This window comes from Scyliorhinus torazame, chromosome 2, assembly GCF_047496885.1.
Source record: "Scyliorhinus torazame isolate Kashiwa2021f chromosome 2, sScyTor2.1, whole genome shotgun sequence".
In the NCBI taxonomy this organism is placed as follows: domain Eukaryota; kingdom Metazoa; phylum Chordata; class Chondrichthyes; order Carcharhiniformes; family Scyliorhinidae; genus Scyliorhinus; species Scyliorhinus torazame.
Genome location: NC_092708.1, coordinates 249252724 through 249279672, shown reverse-complemented (window position 1 = coordinate 249279672; position 26949 = coordinate 249252724). Strand labels below are relative to the sequence as shown.

The 26949-nt window shown below is 50.4% G+C and overlaps 1 protein-coding gene and 1 pseudogene across 2 annotated transcripts in view; both read right to left on the bottom strand.

The window, feature by feature from the left end:
* The window catches only part of LOC140397116 (regulator of G-protein signaling 6-like), a 941371-nt gene that overhangs the window by 537305 nt on the left and 377117 nt on the right, over positions 1–26949 (bottom strand). The window lies entirely within an intron of this gene.
* Positions 2441–3433, bottom strand: LOC140385568 (putative nuclease HARBI1 pseudogene; annotated as a pseudogene).

The following is a 26949-nucleotide window of genomic DNA, read 5'->3' as shown; positions in this document are numbered from 1 at the left end:
GACGGGGACGACAACGGGCAGGAGAGCCATCCTCTGAGGCTGGCACACGAGGCCTGACGCACAGAGGACAGACAGAGACGTCAGGACAGACGATAACGACACATATGAAAGTTTGATGGACGGGGAGGGGACAGCTAGTCCGGACAGTGACGCACAGAGGACGTCGCGGCACTCGAGGCACAGGGGCAGGGAACCTCGCACCGGCCGTGGTCGAAACCTAGCGGGCCACGGCTCCACACAGGAGACAGAGCTGGGGACAGACGAAGACTTTGCGGCCGCGGCACTGCTGCCACCCACACCCCCCAACACCACAGATACACTCACGTCGGTTGGACAAGTTAGTGACGAGGCATCTGGTACACTTCCTGGTGCGCATCACACAGTCAAACCGGTACAGCAGGTGGAGGCAGGACAAGCCGAGGGCCTGGACAGTCGGAGGGCAGGCCAGGCCCAGCACCCAGCTGCTGCCCAGATGGCTCCCGCTTTCCTGGCCATCCCAGGCCCACCCACAGACTCGATGCAATTGGCACCCCAGGGACCAGACGACGGGATGTCGGCTGTCTTCTGGCAACTGCAGACACAGCTGGAGGAGTCCAGGAGCAGGAAGTGTTGCCGGTCATGACTGCAAACCAGGCCGACACCGCACAGGTGGCGTCCGCGATGGAGGCAATGGGGAAATGGCTTCGACCATGGGTCAGGTTCTTCAGGGCGTGGGGCTTAGTGCGCACGCGCCATCCGTGGCCCATGACAGGACTGCCCTCTCACAGGCAGCCATGCTCCAGAGCCACATAGACATTACCGCCGTGCTCCGGGCTCCGGCCCAGTCTCAGCAAGCCATCGCTGAGAGCATCGGCGGCCTTGTACATGTGATGGACGGCGTCGCCCAAACCCAGCGGGAGGTAGCGATGTCCCTGACAGGGATGTTGCACTCCCTCAGCTCCATCGCCGGAAACGTTCAGACCCTGGTCTACCACAGCGGGCCTCCGGGACTGGCAGCGCCAGGTGTCGGTGGTGCAATGGGGTGTGCCTCCCCGCGCACTGCCGTCCCTTAGAGAGGCCCAGGGGCCAATTGGCTCCCCGGGGGAGGAGGAGGTCCCGGTGCCTGGCCCTGTAGCCACAGCAAGGGAGGAACCGGGGCACTCGCACTCCCCCCGTCATGTCCCTGGTGCATCTGGTGGGCAGCGGGCAGAGGAGGGTGTCACCACGCCATCCTGCACGCCCGCCGAGCAGCCTGGCCCATCCAGGCCGGGCTGCCCCAGGTAGGGCGAGCCGACGGGAAGCCAAGTCGAAGAGCAGGACTCTCAGCAGTCCGCATCCAGTCCTGCTGTACCATCTGGGGGAACACCTAGACGTAGTGGTAGGGCCCGTAAGGCAAAAAAGTTAGGCACGTAGTAAGTTGGCACGGGTGCAGGGCACAGATTAGTTATAGGGGCTAGGGCACATGTGTTGCGTTATCACAATAAATGTTGCTGCTCCAAACCTCCATGCGTCTGCCCTTTTTCTGGGGTTGGGGTGGGGGTGTGTGGGGGGGTTAGGGGGGGAAGCGGGGGTAGCAGTGTAGGGGGATTAGGGGGGAAGGTAAGGTGGTGGTGTGGGGGGGTTGGGGGGGAAGCTGGGGGTGGCAGTGTGCGGGGGGTTAGGGGGGAAGCGGGGGTGGCGGTGAGGGGGGGTTAGGGGCGGGAAGCAGGTGTGGGGGGTTGGGGGGAAGCAGGGGTGGCGGTGAGGGGGGGTTAGGGGCGGGAAGCAGGTGTGGGGGGTTGGGGGGAAGCAGGGGTGGCGGTGAGGGGGGGTTAGGGGCGGGAAGCAGGTGTGGTGGGGTTAGGGGGGAAGCGGGGTGGCAGTGTGGGGGGGTTAGGGGGGAAGGGAGGGTGGCAGTGTGGGGTTCTAGGGGGGGTAAGTGGTGGTGCCCTCTGATGGTTCTGTCCGAGGATCATCGCAAGGGTGAGGCCGGGAGTGGAACCCACCCCGACACCAAACACGCCTTGTCCTCCGTGCGACAACGCCTGTGGCCCCACATGGACATGTGATGGAGTGTCCCTGACGCATAGAGGGGACACCGAGGTGGCGGTGTTCAGAAATGGCCATGAGTCAGACGGTCAGTAGCGATTTGTGGCTTACAGCTCATCGCAGAGCGGGTGGTCATCATCCAGCATGGCAGTGTTCACACCCGCTTACGAAGGTATCAGTCTACCGACAGTGACGAGGTGCCGCAGGTGCAGTGCGGCGTGATGGTGGTGCTGTGTCTGGTAGGGTTGGGCATTGGTGCGGGACGTGTGTGAGGGGGGTGCTGCGTGGTGCCAACGTGCGCGGTCAACGGTGCCAGTGCCCTGAAGAACAATGCCCTCCCCCTAGTGAATGAACCATCAGCGCATCACGTGCCCGCTGCCCCAATCGGTTCCGTCGTGTGGCCTCTCGGCCGTATCCCGCATCCCGATGGTGTCTATGCCCCACTGCCCTCCCGCCCCTCCTCTTCCCCCACCCCACCCTCCTCCTCCTCCTCATGATCAGCATCAGCAGCCTCTTCAGCCTCACGTGCGTCCTCCTCCTCCATGACATCGCCCCTCTGTTGGGCGATGTTGTGCAGAACGCAGCATGCAACGACGATCCGTCCGACCCTGTCAGGGTCGTATTGCAGGGCGCCCCCTGATCGGTCCAGGCACCTGAACCTCATTTTGAGGAGACCGAAGCACCGCTCCACAACACCCCTGGTTGCTGCGCGCGCCTCATTGTACCGCCGATCTGCGTTGGTCTGTGGCCTCCGTATGGGCGTCATTAGCCACAGCCGCAATGGATAACCTCTGTCGCCCAACAACAAGCCCCTCACCCGGGGTGGGTGACCCTCGAAAATTGCAGGGATGAACGACTGTGCCAAAATAAAGGCGTCATGCACGCTTCCCAGATACTGGGCGCAAACGTGCATAATCCTCATCCCCTGGTCGCACACCACCAGTACGTTGATCGAGTATGCCCCCTTCCTGTTCATGAAGACGTCCCTGTCCCGCAGTGGTGCACGCAGGTTGACATGAACACCATCCACGACGCCCTGTACCATCGGAATGCCGGCCATCTTGACGAATTGCGATGCCCTGGCAGCCTGGTGAGCGCGGTCCTCCGGGAAGTCGATGAACCGTCCCGCGACTGCATAGAGGCCATCGGTTACTGCCCGGATGCACCGGTGCACTGACGTCTGACTGATCCCGCACAGGTCCCCGCTCGGCGACTGGAAGGAGCCGGTCGCAAAAAAATTCAGAGCCACAGTTACCTTCACCCTCACTGGGAGGGCATGTCCTCCCCCTGTTCCACGTGGCTCGAGGTGTGCCAGCAGGTTGCATATATGTGCAACCGTCCCACGGCTCATCCGGAGTCTGCTCCTGCATGCCACCTCCTTCATGTCCTCGTACGAGATGCGGTCCCGGTACACTCGGTCACGCATTGCACGCCTCCGCCGCCTTGGAACGACCACCTAATCGTCCTCGACCCCAGGTGACGCTTCAGGATCTGTGTCATCTCCCTGTTCCCGGCTAGCGACTTCGGGGTGGTCCGCACCCTCCGCCTCCTCGTGGACTGGTCGGGCACGGTGGCCTGTAGCAGCAGCGCCTGGCGCGGGACCCTCTGCTGCCACTCCCTCTGCCGCACCCTCCATGAGCCTCCCTCCTGGCACGTGACGGTTTGCCATCTGCATGGCTGCCGCTGCTGCCACGGCGGCGAACATTGACGGCTGCTGCGAAAACATCATGCACTTGAAGGTGGGGGGGTTGGTATAGGAGGGAGAGGCAAGGACGGTTGTTAGTAGGGCACTTTGACAAGCGGCAGCCAGGGCCGTTTGGATGAACGGGTGCCCAGGCAGCCTGCACACTGTTCAATCAGACATGCACCGTCCCACCCGCCACGGTATCCGTTTCCCGCACCGCTCAACCCGTGCCTCCGCATCGCTCGGCCAGCAGACAGACCCCTTCACCATGGCGCCAGTTTGGTACGATGTCTTCGCCACCCTCCTGCTGCCGCACTCCATCGGAGGTTCTCCGTCCCGCGGCTAACCGTTAGTTGCCCACCCCCCAACCCAGCAGGATGGTGGGATAATTTCCCCGCTCCGCCCTCCGTTCCCCTTCCCAGGCCCACAACACCATCCCCAACCCCATTTCCCCCTCCCGTGCACTCCCTCACACAACCCATCCTCGTTGGCCTTGACGTCGCCCGTCCCAGACCGCCGTTCCCCCCCCACTCACCCCCCTCCCTCCCCCTCCCCCCCTCCCTCCTCCCCCTTCCCGCCTTCCCTCCCGCTCCCCTCCCCTCCCTTCCCTCCTTTCCCCCCTTTCCCTTCCCCCTTTTCCCCCCTTCCCTTCCCCCCTTCCATTCCCTTCCCCCCCCTACCCCCCCCTTCCCTCCCCCCCCCATTTAACTGACTGCAGACGCTACTATCTGGTTTGTCGGGATGGGCCCGCCTACTTACCTCCCTCTTCCGCTTCGTCAGCCAGCACGACTGGCTGACGATTTTATTTTTGCAGGGGTGAACGGCGACGGCGTGACCTGGGGTCACGCTGTCGGGACTTCGGCCCATCCGGGCCGGAGAATAGCAGGGGCCTGTGTGAAGCGCCTCGATTGCCCGCTCCGCGGTTTCTCCGACGCGCGCGGCGCAGACCACGATTCAGCCGTTCCCACCGGTTGGGAGAATGGCGGGACGGCGTCGGACCGGCTTCACGCGGAAAAATGGAGCAAACATCAATTCTCCGGTACGGCGCAGCATGGGAGAATGGCGGCCCTTATTTCTAATGTCCACCAATATAAAATATAAATATAAATCCCTTAAAATCATCTTTGTTTTCCTAAAAACATTCTCTATATTATGACAGTGACTAGCAAGCAGTAACCTGAACAAGGAGGTCAAATAATGTTGGGAAATATGAAAGCTGAGTTTGATCCCTTCAACAGCGCATCAAGTTTATTTCCTGAGTCATTCAGACAGGAGGTGCCACATTAGAAGTTGGGTCTGTGCTGAGATGTCTGACCTCAGTAGGGTTGTCACTAAGGGGCACAAAATGTGACCCCAGGTTTAGGAAAAAAGCCAAGGTTCCCACTACTGATCGCGATCCCGTAACTCTCACTGCAAGTGGGCAGGCGTGGTCGAGAGAGCTATGCTGTGATGTCATTGCCTGTTGACTTGCTTATCGACACTCAGTGACGTGTGGGGGAGGGGATCTTGTCTGTCGGTATAAAATTCCAATGGAGCATTAAAAAAATGGGGAGAGGTGCCAATTCGCCACCATACCTGATCAGAAAGAAAAGAGTCAAAGTGATGTATTTCCTGACACTCATCATTTGGGCAAGCTACCAGTCAAGAGTTAGCGAAACATGCTTAAGAATGAGTCAGTGCCTCTGGGTGAAGACGAAAAGAGAAAACTGATAATTACAAGCAGTGAAGTGCAATCTATCCTTACCTAACACAAAATTAGAATCTTGGAAAAACAACTTTATGTTGGTCATTTTAGTAGACTGCGTCAGTAGCTGAAATTACACCTACCAATTCCATCATATCATCAATCCATGTTCAGTATTACTTACCTCTCAAACAATTATCTACTTACCAAGACAGGAATAGCCCCAACAACCTTTGCTCTGACTTCTGAGAAATGTGTGCACCACAAAGTAATTCTTCTCCTGATAAGCCTCATCGCTTCCTGCATGTATGAGTTCAAGGGCCTGCTTTTTAGTCCTTCTTCTTGTCCAACTCATTTTTGACAGGCATCCTTGCTCATTAATGTACAATGCTGTTACACAGACAGAAAGCAGGGGTGTGGGCTTGGGTGGGGTGCTCTTTCCAAGAGCCGGTGCAGACTCGATGGGCCGAATGGCCTCCTTCTGCGCTGTAAATTCTATGATTCAATGATGTCTCTCTAGCAATTGCTATCCTAAATTTAACTTATTTTCCCCTTCAGCCATCTGATTTTATCATAGTACACAAGTAAATAATCTCATCTTGCTTGCTGTCTTGTTGTATTGCTCCAAGGCATGAAATGGCTATGATTATCTGAGGACAAAACTATATGACTTGTGACTCATTGGCATTTGATTGCACCATTGCAAATAAAGTCAAGAGACTAGAAGTGTAAGAAAAGCAGGTACACACAGACACATCCACAGTCTTAATGGTAGTTGATCAGGATGTTGTTGGGGCAGCATTGGCCTCAACAATGGGCAAGGAAGCCAGGGCAATACTTCCTCAGCCATTTTGAGGAACCTAGGACAGATAGTTTGCCAATTTTGCAGCTAATGAGCTGCTGTCAGAGTTTCTGTCCCTTTCAGGAACGACAGCCTACTTTGAGGAACTGCTCGGCAATCAGAGAGTTGGCAGCTCTTCAGTTCCAGTGACGCCATTGGGAGCAGTGGCCACTGCTGGAGCTGCAGCAAGATAAGAAGGGTCAGGGGTCACTGGGGCCAGTCATTCAAGCTCAATGAAGTGGGGTGGGGGGCATGAAGGGAAAGGGGGGAGGGATTGTTGTCATGGGGGTGATCATTGTTGTTGGGGTGTCCCTCCATGGGCTAAAGGGTGTCTGATTAGGAGGACTACCGTGACCCCGCAGGAAGGTCACCCGGGTTCTATTGGCGGTCTTCCATTCTGGTGGAGGGCCTCATCGTTGAAATCCAATCCAATTGAGGGGCTCAATTAACCTCTAGTTGGGAGGCTGTCCTCCACCTTCCCTGTTAATGACCAATAGTGGTGGGAAGGTGACAAGCACATCAACCCCCATCTTCCCTCCTGACTATTCAGCCATTCCGAACCCCCCGTGCATCCGCCCCTGTTCCTACAGGCCCCATAAAATCCCAGCCTTTACATCAAACATAGGCAGTGCCGATATGGCAGTGTGGGCATTTGGCTTGTGCACGTAAGCCATGTTTCAATAAATAACTGTTATGCAGCTTGGTAGCCCCTAAATTTGCTTAAAGCTGCAAAAGATGTGGCAAAGTTTTGAATTCTGCATTGCATCGTGAAAGTTTGTTCTCCTGAGGAAGGCTTATGAATCAAATGCAAATAATGAGCTAAAAAAGAGAAAATGCTGGAAAATCTCAGCAGGTCTGGCAGCATCTGTAGGGAGAGAAAAGAGCTAACGTTTCGAGTCCAGATGACTCTTTGTCAAAGCTGATAATGAGATAGTGGTTTGTGTGAAACTTTGGCATGGGTAAGGAATACATCAGAAGTAGGCAAGCACCTTGTGGGAAACAATATTTGGACTATCCAAGAAGAAACTCAATGGGCGCAATTTAACGGAAATGGAACGTTTACAAATTTCATGTCGGGCACGTTTAGCCAGGAGTTTCCCGACGCTGCAAGTGTTGAGAACGACCCCACTATAAAACTCTGTTTCATTTCCGGGCCTCGGCGAGGAAAGCCCAACATTTATGACTTGCCAGTGCAGGAAGAGATCAGGGCGGCATTTCAGATCTCTGAACCCCCTCCCTCCCCACACCATGGACTCCACCCAATACCCCAATTAACCACTGAGGGGTCCAAAGTCCCCCGCACCCCATCTCATAAGGGAAGAGCACCCCCAGGCCTGATTCCTGGCGCAGGCTAAATGCCACCCAGGAATCTTCGCACTGCCAGCCTGGCAGTGCCCCTGTTAGACTGGCAGCACCATTGAGACCAAGTGCTACATACCCTGCCCAGAGCCCAACCACCCAGGGCTCCTTTGATCGCCTGCCCCCCGAGTGCCAGTATGCCAGGTCCACATTGGTAGAGATCAATGCTAAGTGGAGCTCCCTCAGGGTCTCCAAGATGCAGGGGTTAGATCCCGAGCCTTGGGTAACTCCAGCGAGAGCACATTCAAATGAACCTGACTGCACACTTGAATATGCAAATTTGGGCCCAACCCATCGTGAGCAGGATCCAGATTGCGAGGCCTCGCAAGAGCTTGTTCGCGTTGAACTCGACAAGGCAGGCAGATCACGGCCAATGTGGTTGGATACAGCTTCATTGCCAGATTTATTTTATTATGTGGAGAGATGCCGGCATTGGACTGGGGTGAGCACAGTAAGAAGTCTTACAACACCAGGTTCAAGCCCGACAGCTTTGTTTCAAATCACTAGCTTTCGGAGCACTGCTCCTTCCTCAGGTGAATAGAGAGGTAGGTTCCAGAGACAATTAAAAAGACAAAGTCAAAGATGCAATGTGGAGATGCCGGCGTTGGACTGGGGTGAGCACAGTAAGAAGCTCTGCTCCTAATTCGCATGTATGTTTGTACGCATGTTCACATTCACAGTAAGAACAATAAAAAGATTTATTTTAGGCATTTCTTTTATTCCTTCTGTTGGAAGTCCTGCATGTGGCATGGAGAGTTCTGAGCCTGCTGCAATACATGCTGCACTGGTGGTATTGGGGAGGGGGTCCTGAAGTGTCAGATTGGGAACTCCTGGTTTATGAAGGGAGCAAGGCGACTGTGCCATTTACTGAAGTGACCACTAACATGGTCACCATCTATTGGTTGGAAGTGTGCGTACCTTCCTGAGATCACTTTGTGAGAATGAAAGAAGTTTCAACTATCAAGGTATCTTTAGCACAGAGCCAGGAGACGTTTAACACATTTGAGAAGCACCTCAAAGTTAGTGTACATCGAATGCGCACTTTCATCTCTGCCAGAAACATCGTCATTTTTAATGTAACCAATATTTCTGAACCTGTTAACCTTTCTCATATTAATTACAGGGCCGCTCACACTCATGCATTGCAAACCTTTCAATAATGGGACTCACTTTTTTAAAAATCTGAAATTATGGGTCTGAAAAGATATGAAGGCCATTGAGAAAGCACAGAGGAGATTTACCAGACTGGTTCCATGGATAAGGGATCTTGCAAGGTCTGATTTAACCTGAGTGTTTGCCGCAAGTCACTTTAAAAATTGACCTCGCAAGCAAAAAGTTTGACGAAACAATTTCAAAAATGAAAACACTTCTGCTTCTGGACAGATGGCGAGAAAATAAAGGAGTGCAGTCTTACATCGCTTCCCTGTCCATCACACTGTTGAAATTGTATCTCGATGATATACAAATGGTGCAGTATATATGGTTATGAAGATCAGCCATTATTTTATTGATGTTGGTACAGGCTTGAGGAGCCTGGTCCATCTTCTATGTTCTTATGCTCTCAGCTGATAGAAAAGTGAACAGGTAAAATTACACAGAAGTGATAAGAAGGAAAAGACCAGAGAGATTAACCCCATAATCTCTTGGGAGAAACAAACAAAGATGATATTTTTAAATTACAGGCCCAAGTCAACGGAAACAGAAGAATTTTTCCCCAAGCCCCCAAAGGCAATTAACACAAGTTTCAGGAGACCAAGGTGGTCATGAAGCACATCATCCAATACCCAGCAATCTTTTTAAAACTGGGATAGTAGCCACAGCCAGGAAGTCTGCCAGCTTCTTTTGAATGTTTGTCACCAAGCAACACCTAAAGAAACACCCACTGCACAAGCCAACAACTTTACCCAAAGATTAATAACTCTTCAGAAATCTGACATCTAAACTAGTTGAATGCTCATGTCATGTTTCATAGCTCTCTCGAACGTTCCCTAATTCAAATAGTCTATCCACGTGCAAGTCTAGTCCCTTCCATATTGTAAAGACCTCAAAGATAGGTTTGCTTCTCTGAATACACTCCTGTTCTGGCATCCCCTGGTGATATTACTTACACACCTGATGAAGAAACACCTAAATTTTAAACTGTTCACTCTTGTTTTCAAATGTCGCCCTTTCCTTATCTTTCCCGGCTCCTCGAATCCCACAAGCCTTTGAGATACCTGCGCTCCTCTGATTTAGCCTCTGATTTAGCCCCTTGTGCATCGCTAATTGTAATCTCTCCTCCATTAATGGCCTTCGGCAGCGTAGTCCCCAAAGCTCTGGAACTCCCTTAAGACAATACTTCAAACCTCTCTGGCCAAGCCTTTGGCCATCTGTCCAAATACCTCCTTCTGTGGTTCAGCATTGACTTAATATCCCAGTGAATATATAGGGCGGGATTCTCTCGCAGAAGCCAATCTGGCACGACTGTTTGAAAACCAGCTGTTGCTATCAGCAAAATAGCTTAATAGTAGAGCGGAGAATCGGCGCCATTGGCGCCGGCGTGATTGGCGCGGCGCCGGTCGGGGGCCGCTTGGGATGGGCCGAGCGGCTGTCGTGAAAACGCCGAGTCCTGCCGGCGCCATTCACACCTGCTCTCACCGGGGGGAACTCGGCGTGGAAGGGTCAGGGGGGGGGGGGGCGGCCTGTTGTGGGGGAGGGGGGGGTGGTCTGACCCGGGGGGGCGGGGCCTCCGATGTGGCCTGACCCGCAATCGGGGCCCACTGATTGGTGGGCCGGCCTGTCTGGCTGGGGGCCTCCTTTCCTATACGCCGGCCCCTATGGTCCTGCTCCATGTTGCGTCGGGGCCGGCGCATTGAAGGAAGCCACTGCGCATGTGCACGTTGGTGCTGGCGCCACTGCGCATGCGTGGATCCCGCGGCGCCCAGTTCGCGCTGGGATCAGCAGCTGGAGCGGCGTGCCGTCGGGTCCAGAATTAGTCATCGGGTCGGCCCATTCACGCCGTCATGAAACGCAACGGCATGTACGACGGCGTGGACACTCTGCCGCGGGATTAGAGAATCCCACCCATAGTACCTTGGATTTTAACAATGTTAAAGGTACTTCATAAATAGATGTTGTTGTTATTCTGGTATTTATCAGTGAAACCACTTGTGACTATTAAAATCTGCAGATGATTTGGACTGAACAGAATTGGGTAACAGTAACGCCCCCCTTAGACTTTGCTGAAACAGAACTGGCCATGACCCGGCCTCCCCCCAAAAATCCGAATGCTTTGCGTCTTCCAGGGATGCTTTGTACACCTTGAATTCCAGAGGAACTGTAGCCATCTGGGATGGCCACTTCCCGATTACAAAATGGACACTCTGCAAAGATTGCAGGGAAAATGGACAATACTGAGAAAACAAGCCGGTTCAGAGCTTGTCCATATATTGGAGCCGCAGCTCCCAGACAAGACCAAAACAGTAGGCCCATTAGAATACTAATGGCCCATCTCCGGGAACAAAAGAGTAACATTTGAGTAACCGATACTAAGGCAGACACCCCGGCACCTGAGGAGACTGAAACAAAGCAGGCCAACGGCCACCTAGGACATGCCCAGCCATCAGGGCACCCACCCCTTTATTGGATGAAATCAATAGGAATAATCAAGAAATGGCCCAATTGATTGCGGCCAAGTTCAAGGCCCGCCCAAAAGAGCGCGAAGCCCCTTTGGGTATTAGAAAGAGCCCCCAAGAGAGAATCGTTCTCTTGGACCCGGCTCTCACCGAGGAGAGACCTGTCCACCAGCTGCACCAGACGCAAGTAAGTCCAAGGTCAATGCACGCTACCAGACAGATGACCTTCGCTGTTCCCCTTCACCACTTCAACCCCAGCAGCCTCAGAACCGAACAATGGCCATTGTTCCTCTGACTGAGTGGGCACCCGAAGCTAAGTATAGGCTTTAGCTGTGGTGATAGTTTAGTCTGTAGAATTTTGTGCATGAGTACATTTAACTGTGTGTGTGAATAAATAAGCATTGACTTTGAACTAACTAACTGGTGTATTGAGTCTTTGATCAGTATTCGGGTTTGAACCTTGTGGCGGTATCAAAAGATACTTGGGGACTCTAGAGCAAACGTAATTAGAATTAAAGAAGGCGACCATATTGGCTGCGATATTCAGAGCCAACCAAAGAGAGCAACAGAGCCAGGTAAGAACTGTTAGTTTAATGTGGAATAATGAACGAAGAATGATTTATTTGCATAAATTATTTATTTTAATTCTCCAAAGGGGGCAGGTTGGACTTTGGGCCCTTGGGTTTGGTGGGATGTTAAAATTGGAAATAATGCCAATCCAAATCCAACGTATCTTGAATCTGCCCAATTCTGTTTTTAATGGAGGCAGGACAGGGTGTTCAGGAGAACAATCCTTTTACAGGAAGCAGGTCCCTCATTTAGTCTGTGTGGCAAAGATATTTCTTTCCTCTGTTCCAGCTGGTCAAGCCAGGTTTCCCAGGCCTCAAGGAGCCTTGCAATTGAAGTGAGACAAGGATCGCTGGATGGAACAGGTTAAGAGCATTTTCGGCACTGCATGTGGGCCAGCAGGAACAGGATGCTGTTCTCCTCGCCCAGTCCCCATGCTATTAGCCTCCCAATCAATTGAGACCTCCTCATCCCCGATGGTTTGATGACCTCTCAATACCCTCCCCTGCCTGCGATTTTCTCCTGGCATCCTCCATAATCTTCCACTCCCAAACTTGATTTTTCCAGGCAGTCCTTCCTAATGTTCTCCCCGACCCCACGATTTCACAGGCCCTCATTTTGATGAGAAGAGGATCCTGTGTGAGTCATTCCCGTGGCATGAGTGAAATTGCCAGTTTCGTACCAGTTGCTGTTCAATTCTGAGCAAATCTGTGCTTTGCTTCAGATTAATTCCTACCAGAGGCTACACTAAAGCTGGCCATGCATTTCACTGAAAAGCTTTAGCATGTCTTGAAGCAAGCTTCAACACAATGGGGTGTTGACGATTTGAGCTTAGTTTCCACTGATTGAAGGATGGTGTCCTAAATCTAAGAAGGTTTTCACTTATGAATGCAACCTTCCACCTCAGCACGGCATTATTTTCTGCTGTCACGTTTTCCACATTTATTCGCTTTTTCTGATTTTCAGAGTCATCTAAAAAGGCTTCTAGTCTGTATACAAGGGTATAAGAACATTTGCCAGTGATGAAGAAGCTTCAGTAATAGTAACTGTTTAATTCAGGGACGAGTCTTTCCTCTAATCACTTTGACGACACAGTTTGACTTTTTTCACCAGGTTTTTATTTTGGGCACAAATCAGTACCTGTGTCTGAAAATCTTGTACATGCCATCTACCTACAGCTGTTTAAAATCTCAACCTCCCCTTCTAATACGTTCACCATACACAACCACACTTAGATCATTTATGTTAAAATAAATGAGGATTACCAGAGAAAGTGCTCCCAAATACAATATTCAGTCAACATCATTTAATAAAGCTTCTAGTGATGGATACAATTCGTGCTGAGAAATGTATTTTATTCTGTCTGGCTAGAAACGTGGACTTGAATTCATAAGATGGCGGAGGCTCTTCTCCCCGCTGCCCCACTGCCAATTTACACTCTAACGGCCATTGGTTGGCAATGGGCAGGACTTCCCATTCCCCTCACGCGGGATGGAGAAAGAGCTGCCTCTCCACTCCCTGCAGCAACAGTGCTGCAGTGGCCGGAAGAAGAACTGCACCCGGAAGACTGAGACCAAGTCTGGGAACCGGAGGAAACGTTAAGAGTCAGGGGTTTCGGGGTGGTTTGGGGGCGCAGGGCAGCTGTTGGGAAGGCCTGTGGGGTCAGGAGGAGGAGCAATCGGTGTGCCGGATGAGTAGACAGGGTGGGGGTAAGGAAGGCTTCCCCACAAAATTTCAATCCGCCCGCAAGTGTAAACGTTGAAGCTGGATGGGAAACGGCCTGTGGGCAGCAATTAATTGGCCACTGAAGGGCCTCAATTGAGGAAAGCATGGCCTCCTATCTGAGGCCTTGCCTGGCCCAGCACATAATCGCTGAAGACAGGACGGGTGGAAATCTGCAGGAATTTCAGGCTCCTTGCCTCCGCCACCCCTCTGGGGAGTGTAACATTCAGGCCATTAAGTTTAATGCAACTACTTTTTCCTCAGATACCATATAAAAGATAGAGGAATACCACAGTGCAGTGAGACTGAAGACCTTTCTACAAGAGTGAGAGTCAGCAATTGGTGCAGATCACAAGATAATTGTAGATGAAAAAGGTTATTTAGTTCATGAATTCAGGAAGATTCCCAGGTTCTCCCCATTTCAGCATCCAATTTTTCTTGAAAGACGGCAGCCTTTTAACCTATTTCTTGTGGAAATCTATTCCACGACCTGAATTTTTCAAATGGCGGGGGCTCATGGACCTGCAGCAACATAGCCACAGTGGCCAGAAGAGGTCACTACAGTAAGCTGGCTGCAACTAAGTCCTGGGTAAGTGGCAGGATCCCATGGTGGGGAGGACAGTAATCATCAAGGGTGGGTGATCGGGGTCTCAGGGGATAGCCCAGGGATGGGGGAATGGGGAAGAGGTCCAGAGGTTAATGTGCCTTACGGTGAGCATGACCCAGTCAGGTCAGAAGGGACATTCTGACAGAGTCTCTCTCCACCCCCCACCCCCCATCCCCCCCCCCCCCCCCACCCCCCCACCCAACAAAGTCCCACCCAAGATCGAACGTTGTTTTTTTCTGGCCTTTTCCCCGAACTGTCATCTGCCCGCCAGCCTAAAATTGAGGTTGGGCCTTAACTGGGGTAAGGGTGGGCTTACCATCCAAGGACCTGCCTGCCCCAGTGTAGATTCACAACCAGGTTGCAGTGGGCAGGTATCCCTACAATTTAACACTCTCCCCCCCCCCCCACCCACTGCTCCCTGCCCCCCCACTTCAGAAAGCTCCGGGGGCAGGGGTGGGGGGAGTGTAACAATCACTCTTTTTGACCAGACTTTTTTGAGGTTACATTTATTCTTGGTAACTTGATTCCATTTCCCCTTGTCAATATACCTGGATTTTGCTTTCGCCTTTTTATTTACGTCTTGAAAAATCATCTCTTCACAGGAAGGCCAGCTGTAATGTCACACCTGATTATGACTGCCTACTATCAGGCAATTCCAAGCAGAGCAGGTGACAAGACCCACGGATACATGTTTGTGAAAAATGACAGGAATGAAATACCCAGGCTGTTCTGATTGGTTGACAGTTGGTGTATTTTTCACGAATTTTGAGAAGTGACAAACCAGTTTTCCAGCTGAATTCCTCTGGCTGTCTGGGACAGTTATCCTGAAACATCGCAAGGAGCCAGTGTGATTTGTTTGCTTCAATGCGGAACTCACTTTTCTGCCCTTAGGTAACCACACTAGAGGTTAATGACAATGGAGTCAGACAAAGTGAGAGAATAGGGGCAGGTCGGATGCATGCAGCCTAAAGAGCTGAGGCAGTGTTGGAGTAGTTGACACAGATGCACGGGGGCAGCACGGTGGCACAGTGGTTAGCACTGCTGCCTCACAGCTCCAGGGACCCGGGTTCAATTCTGATCTTGGGTGAATGCCGGTGTGGAGCATGCAAGGGCCCCCCGGGTTTGCGTGGGTTTCCTCCGGGTGCTCGGGTTTCCTCCCACATTGCAAAGATATGCAGGTTAGGTGGTTTGGCCATGCTAAATTGCCCCTTAGCAATTTAGATGTGCAGGTTAAGTGGGGTTGTGGGGATAGGGTGGGAGTGGGCTTCGGTAGGGTGCTCGTTCAGAGGGCTGGTGCAGACTCGATGGGCTGAATGACCTCCTTCTGCACTGTAGGGATTCTATAGATTCTATTCTATGGACATAAATGTGAGGTCCATGAATTCATAAAAAATGGACTTTAAATTGAGGTTGCTATAGTGACGGCACTGTGACAACTGACTATTAGACCGGGGGTTGAATTTGTGACTGGAAAGGTGGATGGTTTTACTGAGTGTCTACAGTGTAGGAAGCCGCCATTTTGGCATGTCATGTCTGTACCTGGTCTGTCAACATAGTTCTACTCCCCAGTTCTATTCCCATGGCCCTGCACCCTTTTTATTCTTGCTGACATATATAAAAACTTTTAAAAGGCTATTGAATCTGCATCCACCACCTTTTCATGCAGTGACATCCAGATGGCAGCTCAGAACATAAAAACATAACTCTTTTCCCATTGGATTTCTTGACCAACTGTTTTAAATCTGCACCTTTTGGAATTCTGACTTACATGCCAGTTGTCATGTGAGAGTACCTTTAAGAAATGGAGGTTTATAAAATAACTGTAGTGAATGTACCTTTAAGAAATGGGGGTTTATCAGTGATTCAGAGTGTGGGTGGAGCTGGGCTGTCTGTCTGCTTTTACTTTCACTTCGGGCTCGCAGCTACAGGGTGTGTTTTGTTTTGTTTTAGATTTGGAGAAGCTGCAGTCACAGCAAGATGTGTGTCAACCTCTGCAAGCTAAAGAATGTTCATTTGGTGATTTCAAAGTGGTAACTGTTCTCAGTAGTGAAGTTAATCCTGATGCCTTTCTGTACAAAGGGTTCTTTTTTGTCTTATGAATGTTGCAAGGAAAGATTAAGAGTTACTTAGAGAGTACTGTATTCTTTGGGGGATTTATTGGTGTTGATAGTTGTTAACATGTTTACTGTGGGTTTATAAAGTGTTAACTGGTTTCATAAATAAACATTGTTTTAATTTAAAAGTACTGTAGATTTCTGTTGCAGCACACCTATAAAGTAGGCCCGTGTGGGTCAGATGAACTCCATGATACACTTTGAGGTTCTCTAAACCCTGGCCCATAACACAGTGAAAACTACCAGCTACTTTATCAAGCCACCTCGTAAATTTGAATACCTGGATTAAACCCCCCCCCCCCCCCCCCCCCCCAACCATTGACAAGGGAGTCAAGGGTCATGGGGCAAAATATCTCATGCCAGTTCTGATAACTTATGTTCTTACCTTCTCTTCTCAAAGGACAGCATTCTCAATTTCTCTGGTCTCTCCATATAACTGAATTCACCCACTCCCTGGTACCATTCCAGTGAATCTCCTCAGAACCCACACGAAGGGTTTGACATCCTTCATGAAATATGGTGTTTAGAATTGGACATGACTCTCCAAGAACACTCAAGAAGCTCAACACTATCCAGGACAAAGGAGCCCGCTTGACTTGCACCCCATCTGCCATCTTCAACATCCACTCCCTCCTCCACAAAAGAACAGTGGCAGCAGTGTGCACCATCGACAAGATGCACTGCAGCAACTCACCAGGGTCCTTACAGCACCTTCTAAACCAGTGACCTCTGCCACCCTAGAAGGGCAAGAGCAGCAGATACATGGAAACATCTTCACCTGCAAGCTCCTGTCAACACTACATCCTGGCAGCATGGTGGCGCAGTAGGTAGCACTGCTGCCTCACGGCACCGAGGCCCCAGGTTCGATCCCATCTCTGGGTTACTGTACCTGTGGCGATTGCACATTCTCCCCGTGTTTGCGACCCCAAAACCCAAAGATGTGCAGGGTAGGGGGATTGGCCACACTAAATTGGCCCTTAATTGGAAAAAATTAATTGGGTACTCTAAATTTATAAAAAAGAACACTACATCCTGACTTGGAAACATATTGCTGTCCCTTCAATGTCGCTGCGGCAAAATCCTGGAACTCCCTCCCTAACAGCACTGTGGGTGTACCTGCAGTGGTTTGCCTGCAGCAGTTCAGAAGGCTTACCACCATCTTCTCAAGGGCATTAAGGGATGGGGAATAAATGATGAGCCTAGCCAATGATATCCACATCCTGTGAAAAAAACGAAAAAAAACCCCAATGGCCGCGATTTAATGCCCGCGTTGCGCTTAAGCAAGAGCTGTTAGATCGCAGGAGAGGCCAAAATCGAGAATTGTGCCGGCCATTGATTTGTTTGCAACCTAACCAGCCCGCTCCCATTGACGAAATCAGGAACTCTTCGTAGTGTGGCGAGAAACCTATAATCACCCCTCCCCTCCATCTCCACCTCCCTTCCCCCCTCCCCCCCCCCCCCCAAACTTGTTCCACCCTTCAAGGGTCTTTGTCATATCACTCCAGGGTGATGGGACTGTGTCGGCACCATCAGCGGGTCACTGCCGGGGGCAGGGGGGTGATGATAACCCGGAGAGAGCTGGCCGCTGGTGCTCCTCAATTTAAGGCATCGTCTGACTCCTGCCTGTCCGCTCTGTGCTCGCTCACACCCACCCCTCCCTGCATGCGTGCCTGGGGTGGGGGGCAGGGAGAAGAGGCTCCCAGGACCTCCATTCCCAGGGAGCTGGGCCAGGCGATTGGCGCTCGGCCCACAATGTGGAAGAAAGTGCCAGAGGCGTCATATTTCTCGATGCTGTAGGTTTGTGTCCCCAACTGCCCCAATCCCCAATGATGCTGCCTCACCTTCCCCACTTCTCCTTCACATCTTCCCCCCCCCCCCCACCGCACCCTTCATTCCTTACCCACAGCCCCCCATGCTCTCTCAGTGACCCTTGACCTGCTTAGCCTTCCATGCTGTACCGCTGCGTCTCGGCGTGTCCGCAGGATGCACATCAGAGGTGGAGGCATCCTGCTGCCTACTGCATCTTATGGCCTTCGATGCCCCTGGTACTGTGCTCTCTTGGCTCCGGGGCTGGACTTGCCGTCGGCAAATGCCCCACTATGCCACCCTGACTCCCAAGCGTGCCATCGTCAGGGAGGGGGGGGGAGGGGGGGAGTTCTCGGGGTGCTGGTAGCTGCCGTTGCCACTCTGTCGGATGGCTCCGGATTGGCACTCAGCCAAACTCTTCCCAGTCGATGCTCATAGGGCCCTGGAGTTCGACTCAGGACAGAAGGGCAGCTGGATTGAGCCCCCGCTGCCCCTGCATCACCTGGCTCTGCCAGCCCTAGTGACTCCCCAATGTCTGCAGCACAGTGTCAACGCCTTCGGCGATGCTCCTCAGTGACTGGTACATGCTCTGGAGCATCCCGGAAATGCCCCCTTGTGACTGAGACATGCTCTGCAGTGCCTCGGTTATGCCCCAATGACCGGGACGTGCTCTGGAGGGCCTCAGCAATGCTCATCTGAGACTGGGACATACTCCGCAGCGCCTCATCAAAGTCCACCTGGGACTGGGACACATCCCCCAGCGACTGGGCTATGCTATCGAGGCGCTCAGCCATGGCCGTCACTGACTGTGCCACGCCTTGGATACCTCCACTCATACTGCCGTTGTCTTGAACCATGCTCTCCAATGCAGTCACCAGTTGGGGGGGTTTCGGTGGCGGGTGGAAGATTGTGAGTATGGGGGATGGGGTGTATGGGGGGATAGGAAGTTTAGGGGGTAGGGCTTGGGGACTGTGGGGGGGGGGGGTAGGGAGTATGGGGGGGATTGGATTGGATTTGTTTATTGTCACGTGTACCGAGGAACAGTGAAAAGTATTGTTCTCAGTCCAGTCCAGACAGATCGTTCCATTCATAAAAGGATAATAATAATCTTTATTGTCACAAGTAGGTTTACATTGACACTGCAATGAAGTTACTGTGAAAATCCCCGAGTCGCCACACTCCGGCGCCTGTTTGGGTACACTGAGGGAGAATTCAGAATGTCCAATTCACCTAACAAGCACATCTTTCGGGACTTGTGGGAGGAAACCGGAGCACCCAGAGGAAACCCACGCAGATACGATGAGAATGTGCAGGCTCCACACAGACAGTGACCCAAGCAGTGAATCTAAACCGGGTCCCTGATCATAGGGCTTAAATACACAATGTAAGTACATAGACACAGGCATCGAGTGAAACATATGGGAGTGTAGTACCACTCAGTAGAGAAGACGTGTGAAGAGATCAGATCAGTCTGGTAACAGTGGGGAAGAAGCTGTTTTTGAATCTGTTCGTGCGTGTTCTCAGACATTCGTATCTCCTGCCCAATGTATGAAGGATGCTTTCCATGGTGCATCTGTAAAAATTGGTAAGAGTCAGAGCTGACAACAGCCTATCGGGGAGAGGGGGGTGGCTGGCGTGGGCTGCAATGCTGGGCATAGGTGGGTCGGGACACAGAACGGTGATAGCGGGGTGGTGCCCGGCGCATGCTCGGGAAGGGGAGCCGAGGGCGGCGGGTGGGGCCAGTGCCAACGGGCCGGTGCCAATCCACATGTGCGGCCTGGTGGAGGTCGTTGACATTCTGGGTACCGATCCTCCTGGTTCCGCTCCCTGAGCTGGCAGCCACTCCCATTTCATCCCAGGTGGCACTGGCTGCCCGGTGGCTGACCCTCTTAGACCCTTGGGGAAACAGGGCATCCCATCTGATTTCGACCACGTCCTACAGTCTGGCAACGTAGGCATCCCCGAATTGTGTGTCTGGCTGTGAGCTCAGTGGATTGACTGCGCAGCTTTAAGCGCTGTTCTCCATTGTTAGTGGGGGGTTAGCAAGTGCAGTCCCGGCGAATCAGCCGGCAGGACCATCATTTGCGGCGAGAAGCCAGTGAGGCCTCATTAAGTGGATCAATTAATGTTTTATAACGATGGTGGCCTCTCGACGGGCTGAGCGTCGGGAAGCTCACGGCAGTTCTCGCTCACTAGAAACTTTTCTGTTAAATCGTGCCCAATGTTCCAGCTGAGGACTAACCAATGATTTATAATCATTTACCTTGAATCTCCCTTCTTTTGTACTCCATGCCTTTATTTATAAAGCCAAGGGTCCCATAACCTATTTCAACAGATTTACAAATTTGTTCTGCCACCTTCAATGATTTGTTTATGCACCCCTTTCAGAATTGTGTCATTTAATTTACATTTGATGGATTTGTCATTTTAAGGTAAATCATTTCAAAATTCTCGGCATTAAATTCTGTTTTCCATGCATCTACCCATTTCACCAGCTTGACCAAGTCTGCCTAAATCAGTTACAAGTCTCCTCACTATTTGCTGCAGTTCCAAGCTTTGCTTCTTCTGCAACCTTTGAAACTATGGGAGGGATTCTCCGATTGCCGACGCCGAATCTTGTTTTGGAGAATCTTGTTTTTACGCCGAATTCGGGGGCGGTGCTGTTTTTTGATGCTCCGCCCCCTCAAAAACAGCATACTCGAGGAGGGTGGTCCCGTGGTAGCGAGGGGAGTTACAGGGGGGCGTTATCTGGCAGGCCGGGTCTGTGGTGTACGGCGCGGCCACCGCAGGCCGCCGCCGTGCGCATGCGTGGCCATGGACCCGGTCATTCTGTGTCTGTATCTGCAGGTAAAGCCAGGGGCTTTACGTGGTGCGGCTGCGAGCCCTACACCAGGCGGAGCATCGTGCGGGGGCGCCACCGACAGTTTGATCGTAAGACCAGACGCTTCCTCCGGACAGAGCCGCAAAATCGGAGAATCCAGTCCTATGCCTTTTCTATCCAAGTCCAGGTCACTGATATATTTACAATCCCCATGGGGGAACCGTCAACCAAAAATGACCCAATTTAGCAAATGATCCAGAAAGGAGGATGATGTGTTGGGTACTCTGGATCTGTGGAGACTGCATTTACCTTGGCAGTAACATAGACAGGCTACCAACACTTGTAATAGTACAACACTATTCTATTAAGCTAGAAACTGTTGAACATACTTTCACTGTGGGTTAACACGATGTTAGATTAAACTAAAGACCTATGCCTGTCCTAACCAGTCCATGCACTCAGCACATGGTGAAGATCTGTGTTGTAAGCTGTAAGCTCTGTCCTTCTACCTGGTTTAACCTGGTTTAACCAGGTTGGTAAAGGCAGCCTTGAGGAGGAGTTTATAGAATGCGCCCGGGATAATTTCCTGGAACAGTATGTAATGGAACCTACAAGGGAACAAGCGGTCCTAGATCTGGTCCTGTGTAATGAGGCAGGCTTGATTAATGATCTCATAGTTCGGGATCCTCTTGGAAGGAGCAACCACAATATGGTGGAATTTAAAATACAGTTGGAGAATGACAAGGTAAAATCAAACACTAGTGTTTTGTGCTTAAACAAAGGCGATTACAATGGGATGAGAAAAGAACTAGCTAAGGTAGACTGGGAGCAAAGACTTCATGGTGAAGCAGTTGAGGAACAGTGGAGAACCTTCCGAGCGATCTTTCACAGTGTTCAGAAAAGGTTCATACCGACAAAAAAGAAAGACGGTAGACAGGGGAAAAATCGACCGTGGATATCTAAGGAGGTGAGGGAGAGTATCAAATTGAAGGAAAAAACATACAAAGTGGCAAAAGTTAGTGGGAGACTAGAGGACTGGGAAGTCTTTAGGGGACAACAGAAAGCTACTAAAAAAGCCATAAAGAAGAGTAAGGTAGACTATGAAAGTAAACTGGCTCAGAACATAAAAGCAGATAGTAAAAGCTTCTACAAATATATAAGACAAAAAAGAGTGGCTAAGGTAAATATTGGTCCTTTGGAAGATGAGAAGGGAGATTTAATAATAGGAGACGGGGAAATGGCTGAGGAGCTGAACAGGTTTTTTGGGTCAGTCTTCACAGTGGAGGACACAAATAACATGCCAGTGACTGATGGAAATAAGGATATGATAGGTGAGGACCTTGAGATGATTGTAATCACTAAGGAGGCAGTGTTGGGCAAGCTAATGGGGCTAAAGGTAGACAAGTCTCCTGGCCCTGATGGGATGCATCCCAGAGTGTTAAACGAGATGGCTAGGGAAATTGTAAACGCACTAGTGATAATTTATCAAAATTCACTAGACTCTGGGGTGGTCCCAGAGGATTGGAAAGTAGCAAATGTGGCACCACTGTTTAAAAAAGGAGGTAGGCAGAAAGCGGGTAATTATAGGCCGGTAAGCTTAACTTCGGTTGTAGGGAAAATGCTGGAATCTATCATTAAGGAGGAAATAGCGGGCCACCTGGAGGGAAATTGTCCCATTGGGCAGACGCAGCATGGATTCACAAAGGGTAGGTCATGTCTGACTAATTTGGTAGAATTTTTTGAGGCCGTTACCAGTGCAGTAGATAACGGGGAGCCAATGGATGTGGTATTTCTGGATTTCCAGAAAGCTTTTGACAAGGTGCCACACAAAAGGTTGCTGCATAAACTAAAGATGCATGGCATTGAGGGTAAAGTGGTAGCATGGGTAGAGGATTGGTTAACTAACAGAAAGCAGAGAGTGGGGATAAATGGGTGTTTCTCTGGTTGGCAACCTGTAACTAGTGGGGTCCCTCAAGGATCAGTGTTGGGCCCGCAGTTGTTCACAATTTACATAGACGATTTGGAGTTGGGGACCAAGTGCAATGTGTCAAAGTTTGCAGACGACACTAAGATGAGCGGTAAAGCAAAAAGTGCAGAGGATACCGGAAGTCTGCAGAAGGATTTGGATAAGTTAGGTGAATGGGCTAGGGTCTGGCAGATGGAATTCAATGTTGCCAATTGTGAGGCTATCCATTTTGGTAGGAATAACAGCAGAATGGATTATTATTTAAACGGTAAGATGTTAAAACATGCTGCTGTGCAGAGGGACCTGGGTGTGCTGGTGCACGAGTCGCAAAAAGTTGGTGTGCAGGTGCAACAGGTGATTAAGAAGGCTAATCGAGTTTTGTCTTTCATTGCTAGAGGGATGGAGTTCAAGACTAGTGAGGTTATGCTGCAATTGTATAAGGTGTTGGTGAGGCCGCATCTGGAGTATTGTGTTCAGTTTTGGTCTCCTTACCTGAGAAAGGACATATTGGCACTGGAGGGAGTGCAGAGGAGATTCACTAGGTTGATCCCAGAGTTGAGGGGATTAGATTATGATGAGAGGTTGAGTAGACTGGGACTGTACTCATTGGAGTTTAGAAGGTTGCGGGGGGATCTTATTGAGACATATAAAATTATGAAGGGAATAGATAGGATAGATGCGGGCAGGTTGTTTCCGCTGGTCCGGGAAAGCAGAACTAGGGGGCATAGCCTCAAAATAAGGGGAGGTAGATTGAGGACGGAGTGTAGGAGGAACTTCTTCACCCAAAGGGTTATGAATCTCTGGAATTCCTTGCCCGGTGAAGCAGTTGAGGCTCCTTCTTTAAACATTTTTAAGAAAAAGATAGATGCCTTTCTAAAGAATAAAGGGATTCGGGGATATGGTGTACGGGCCGGAGAGTGGAGCTGAGTCCACAAAGATCAGCCATGATCTCATTAAATGGCGAAGCAGGCTCGAGGGGCCAGATGGCCTACTCCTGTTCCTAATTCTTATGTTCTTATGTTCTAAGAGGCTGCATCCCGAATGAGTGGGAAAACTGATGCCCTCTGTCTTTATAGTGAGCGTGCTCTAACTGGTGATTGGCGGCGATGTTGTGTGTGTTGGTTGGTCTTGCTGTGTGTCCATTGGTGTGTGTGTCTGCACCATGATATACTGTTGTATATTATGACAGAGGACATACCAACAAGATATCACTTCTTGTAACTCTTACTTTAGTCAGACTCAGAATCCCAGGTGGTCAGTGTGTCAGACCATCCCTAATGCCACCTCAACTTCACCAATACAGCTCTCCCGGCAACAGCCGATATGTGCCAATCTGCTGCCATGCGCATCAGAGTTGCACAGCTAAAGGAAACCCAGCAAAAACATCTCCAGTGGCCTCATACAATAGGCCACTGCCATAGTGAAAGAACAGGAGTAGCAAGACACTGGAGCACGAGAGGTAGAAAAAACATGTACAGCAGAGATACTATTGGATGGCACCTGGGTGGACATCAATTGGAGATGCACTTGTTCACTTAATAAAGAAAATCACATTCTTATGACCATTGAATTGATAGTGGTTCATTAAGAAATGTGTTCATTAAGTCTTCAATCTGTAGTATCATTTGGAGCCTCATGTGGTGACTTAATTTGTGTGGGAAGAGTGGTCTGTAGAAGGTAGAAGAGTGTGGGTTTCGGCGTGCGAGAAGTTCTAACTGAACATTTTATGGTGTTGCCGCTTCATCCAAGCAGAGGGCTGGACTGCCTGGAAATCAAAATGGCAACAGGACCATCTGAGGTGTAATCAAGATAGTCAGTACAGCATCGTGAACTTTCAACATCTGAGCGACCTGTTCATGCCAGGCACAGGCAATGGCGAATAACTGCTGGATTGCTAAAGGGGAACAAATCTGAAGTAATTCACTGATATATTTGCTTTGACAATCGCTAATTGAGTTTGTTCAGAGAGGGATGTAACGGCTCCATCCTACCGCTGTGCACAACCCTGGCAACAGTCATCAGGGAAGACAGGCTGGCCTAATGCAGGTGGTCAATAACTGCAGGCTTTTTAGAACTGGAGCAATACCTATCCCAGTCCACATTCTACAAATTGCGTCAAGCTGCAATACACGAAAACAAGAGTAAAGTTTCCTTTTTTTTCTAAAGAATGCAAAACCTTGAACTTTTATAAAGATAATGGTGCAGGAAGACAAACTGCTGAAATAAATTGTAGATAATGGTTTTACTTTTGCAGTCCTGAATTGGAACTTGTAATTACCCTTTGAAACAAGAATTGCTACTCTACCTGTTCGCTGATTACAATGCCTAATTACAGGGTAGAACACAAAGCAGAAAAAGTTTAAATAACTCAGTCTAATCACACACTTTAAAATGTTAGCTTCTGTGACAATTGCATTATTTCTGTGGGTGCTGCAATTTAAAAATGGTTGACACATAAAATGCCGCTATCACAACAAATCAAAGCGATGCTGTGATAATATTAACTCCTTCCCCAACTAGCTGCATTCATTAAAGATCTGCTTCTGACTGCTGTCAAATGATGTGTGAAGGTTGTTAATTGTTTGCTTTTAAAACAAAGTTACCCAAGTCAAGTCAAATAAAATGTTGCCGCTTTCTGGCATCTAGTGGACAAAAACGTCCAACGTTCCAACCCTAATGCCAACCGTCACAAAGTTGTTGAACTCCAGCAAAATAGAGGATCGAATTTTTACTTGGGTTTATGGGACCCCGACAGTGGTCCAATGTGAGTCTGGAGTCCCCACTTGCCAGGAGCGAGGCTGGCTCAGCAATCTTCCCAGGGGCAGCCTCCTGATTGGCTTTTCAGGAGGTAGGTGGGCTTCTAATGTTGCTGGTCCAATAAGAGGATGGACAACTCTATAGCCTTGGAATCTCCATTAAATGGAGAGGCCCCTGGAAGTGTAAATATAAATGAGATATTCAGAGAGACCAAGTCATTAGGCTCCTTAGATCAGAAGGGAAACATCTCCGACAGAAGTTTTTGGGTCGTGGGTATGGCCTATCCTGCCAGTAGGTCTCTCAATGGGAGACACCGCCTCCGATTCCAAAGGCTGCCCTAGCTGGCCGTGGACAGGCCATCTCCATGGAGCATGAGGCCTCTGCAGGTGGGAGTGGGGAGGGGAGGGGAGGGGGGGGGGGGAAATTCCGCCAACCAGAGAATGCAGAGATTGTCCTTACTTGGCACCTTACGTATGTAAATTGGAAGTGCGCCTCTACGAAGCGGGCAGCTGATTCACTTCCCTTTCTGCCACAGGAAAACTTCCACAGCAGTGAGAATGCATTGGGGAGCGCCATAACTCTTCCCTATTATCCCAGCATACCCTCACCACCTCCAAGCTTGCCATCAGTCCAGAATTTCAGAATTTCTACTTCATTTATTTCACTGTGCACAAAATGGGAGTCACAGAATCATAGAATTTACAGTGCAAAAGGAGGCCATTTGGCCCATCGAATCTGCACTGACCCTTGCAAAAAGCACCCCACCTCCACCCTATCCCTGTAATCCAACCTAGTCTTATTTGGGCACTAAGGACAATTTAGCATGGCCAATCCACCTAGCCTGCACATCTTTGAAGTCATGCCATTGGAAACTCCTCTGGGACAGGTTCTGCATGGTGTTTATAATCATTTGAAACATTTGACAGTGAATACGAACAATGGCCAGCAGTGCCACACATCTCATGAATAAAGGCCAGGCTGGGACCAAGGCTCATCTCTGCTGGTTTACTGAAGCCTTCTTCTACTAGTGGGTATGAATCGGCTGAGTTGTGGTTTCCGTGGGGCACCTGCCAGAGATGCAAGTATCTGTAGAGGACAACAGATTACTCTCAGTTATCCAACTTCCACAGTCAAACCATCTGTGAATATTTCCTTACAAAGCTCAAACATGAATATGCAACTGTCTACCTATGGAAAAAAGAACAGAGCATGGCCGAGTATCAAACCATCCATCAACAAGAGGTCAATGCCTTCAGGAGCAAATGAAGAGGAAGGTGGAAGGGATAATTGGCAAGAGAATAAAAATGAAGTAACTATGAATACACAAGGAGGTGTGTTAATTTATGGTTGCGTCCCTCAATAGAACTAATCATTTTTCATGAGGTTGAAAGACAGTTGCT